We start from the raw sequence: 3457 nt of genomic DNA, 5'->3' as shown, positions 1-3457 counted from the left end.
GCAATACGCTGCTTGTTAAAACGGATGACTCCTAATCTTACGTGCACTTAGTGCTGCGTGGGTATTATGAACTATCGTATTTGTTCAAGTTCTATTTAAATTTTAAATATTTAAATTTTTATTTGGTCGACAGAAATATGTTTAGTAGGAATGAAAGTTAAATTTAATCATCATTGCATAAATTTTTTTTCACCATAGAAATTTAAAGACTAAATTCAACTTCCATTCCTACCAAATAATGCAAACAGTACTGGGCTCATCAGGCAGTACACACTCACTGCACCCACTCTCACGAATCGAACCTCAGACGTCAGCGCTAAAGGCGAAGCCTCTCATGTTGTGCTAGGTGTGTGGTTCGTTTATTTGACAGTATGTAGATCGGGGTGTGTATATATATTACTTATATATTACTTTTGAGAATGCAACGTATAGTTTTGTCCAGGAGTAAAGCAATGTTGCCTGAAATCAATGGCAACCTTTTGTAGGGTGTGTCCCTGAGACTTATTAATTGTCATCGCGAAACAGAGCCTTACTGGAAATTTGAGGCATTTCAATTGAAATGGGAGATCAGAAGGTATAACGGTGATGCTATCAATACATTCAGAGTGTGGCGCTCTGCTGTTTTTTTGTGAAACAGCCTTTACACAGCCTCTCCGCTGCTTTATAAACGAACGCCATATAAAGCCATCACCTTGTCAATTGTGTAATGCGTTTTTTGAACAAGTTTGATGCATGGAAGTGATCACTCGTACTGCGTTCAGTAAGTTCACGTGAGCTGCTCTCTTGTGTGATGTTTATTATTTTTTTCTCCAGCTGTCTGGAGTTTTTTTGTTTTTTCTGTCCCCCCTGGCCATTGAACCTTACTCTTATTCGATGTTAATTAATGTTGATTTATTTTGTTTTCTTATTGTGTCTTTTATTTTTCTATTCTTTATTATGTAAAGCACTTTGAGCTACTGTTTGTATGAAAATGTGCTATATAAAAATGTTGTTGTTGATGTTGCGATGTCCACGGCTTAATTTAATGGTAGCTAAGACCCGGCACTTAAAAGTTTCTGGCTGCACTCCGGTTGCAATATGACGAAGCTGCGCGAGCTCACTTTTGAGAATGCAAGTATAGTTGTCCAGGAGAAAAGCAATCTTTCCTGAAATCAATGGCATCGTTTTGTAGGGTCTGTCCCTGAGACTTATTACTTGTCATCGCGCAGCAGAGCCTTACTGGAAATTGGAGGCATCTGAATTGAAATGGGAGATCAGAGGGGATAAAGGGGATGCGAGGAATACATTGAGTGTGGAGAAACTCTAGAGACAGGGTGTGTATTAACTTGTGGATTTTTCTGTGAGTATTTGGTGGCAGTGTGACGAAGTTGCTTCGGAAGACGGCGTTAGCCGTGGAGCTCAGCTCAGAGCGAAATTAGGTAAATGGGAGGGGAGATGATGACGTGACTCTCCCACCCGCCTTAACCGTCAATCCCCCACAAACACAGTCTCTCGGAATTTGCATAAGCACACCCCTTCACCTACAATTTTAACTTAGTTACAAAGTGATCAAAACTCTCGTTTATATCCTGCGTCCTCTCATTAAACTTGTATCCCGCACCCCGCATGTGGGCATGACAAACGCCAGCGACAGCCTGTCTATGAACTTAATTTAAACTTTAGGTTTACACCGTGCTTTGTTTCCGTAGTAGCAGCACTCATGAATATGGTTGTAAATGTCAGTTGCTCGCTTCTTATTGTTTCGCTGCCTTCGCAATTATATAACGCATGTTTTCTTCAGCGCTTTTTGGAGCTCTTCCTGGTTTTCTACGTACTGCGTTGATAGTCAGTTCACGTGATTACGTGGGAGGCGTGATGATGTCTCACGAAACTCCACCCCCATGGCCATCCAGCTCAACTCCATTACAGTATATGGAGAAAAATAGCTTCCAGTTATGACCATTATGCGTAGAATTTCGAAATGAAACCTGCCCAACTTTTGTAAGTAAGCTGTAAGGAATGAGCCAGTCAGTGAGGGCTTTGCCTTTTATTAGTATAGATTAAAAAAAAAACATCAAAATCCATTGGCCACTGATGCCATATTATATCTGTAAATCTGTATTTGTTAAAGAGGGATATATAGTAAATACAAATAAATTCAGAGATGAAAGTGGTTGTCTTCATAACTCCAGAATCCCGATGTCAGGTGCTACCTTGGCTACTGCTTGTGTCAGGTTCACATGTGTGATTTACTGCTCCTACATCTCAAAGATATTCAGAGCAGTGCAGGATTTACGTATAAGTTACACAAGCTATAGCTTAGGGCCCCCGCCTTCTTGGGGGCCCCCAAAACAAATTGTCCGAGTGAGCAATTGTCATATACACTTAAATATACTACAGCATTATTTGTCCCAATGCCGCATGTCTCAAATAGCTTAGGGCCTTATCAAGTCTAAATCCGGCCCTGATTCAGAGTAGCACCAGTACAAGTGAGCATGTTCTGGACTGCTGCTCTTTGTAAGGTTGGTTTGTGTACAAACAGTGTCTGCAAACCTCACCCCCATGATGTGGATTTGAATTATATGACTTCACAAAAATGCATGCATGTAAAATAAATGTGGTTCCCGCTTTCATTAGTTGTAACATAACAGTCTCAAATGCCATTAATCCATTTCTGGGTTGTGGGGTGTCATTGGTTAGAAAGCTGGCAGCTTTTTGCAAGCAGCTCTGTGCTATTTTGTTGTCATCGGCTATAAACAAAAACAGTAAATCAGAAGGTCTAGTGAGAAAAGAAAACAACGTAGAAGTAAATGTTTATTTAAAAAACAAAGAAAGGTGCAAAAGAGGAAAATTAGATAATACAGTAATCATATTATTAAATATAAATTATATACAACAGGAAACAACAGGAAAAGAAAACGCCGCTCTCAACACTGTATGTATGTAGCACAAATTATCAGGCGAATTCCTTAATGTTGATACGTAAAAGGTTTAAATATACAGGTATGATCTAAAAACTGTTTCACATTATCCATTAACTATTCATGTACAACAACTGGGTGGTAAGGAAACAAAGTGTAAGTAAAGGCGCAGTACGTTATTCATATTTTTTTGAAGTTTCATCCTAGTCAGATTTGCTTGCGTGACAGTAAAATATAGTAAACGTATTGGTTACCTTTTTGCTTTTAAATCCATGATTGTGTTCTTTGCAAAATGTCATTGTGAAAGCGTTATATAAAACAAACACTAAATTTATATTTTTCCCCTGAAATATTCTTTAAAACTCTCATGCGAGCTCAAGAATAAAATCTTCACGGCTTCAGTCAAGGTGGTAAGCCACGCCCCTTTCTTATTTATTACCGACCCCGGCCGCTGCCGTTTCACGTGGTATTAGTATTATCTATTCCACCTCCAAACGGGAGATGGCACTGTTGCACTAGCGACAGTGCTCAGTGTAGAACGACTCATAAAATGACTC

Source organism: Polypterus senegalus, chromosome 14 (assembly GCF_016835505.1).
Source record: "Polypterus senegalus isolate Bchr_013 chromosome 14, ASM1683550v1, whole genome shotgun sequence".
NCBI classification, from domain to species: domain Eukaryota; kingdom Metazoa; phylum Chordata; class Cladistia; order Polypteriformes; family Polypteridae; genus Polypterus; species Polypterus senegalus.
Note: the sequence above shows the minus strand (reverse complement) of the source record.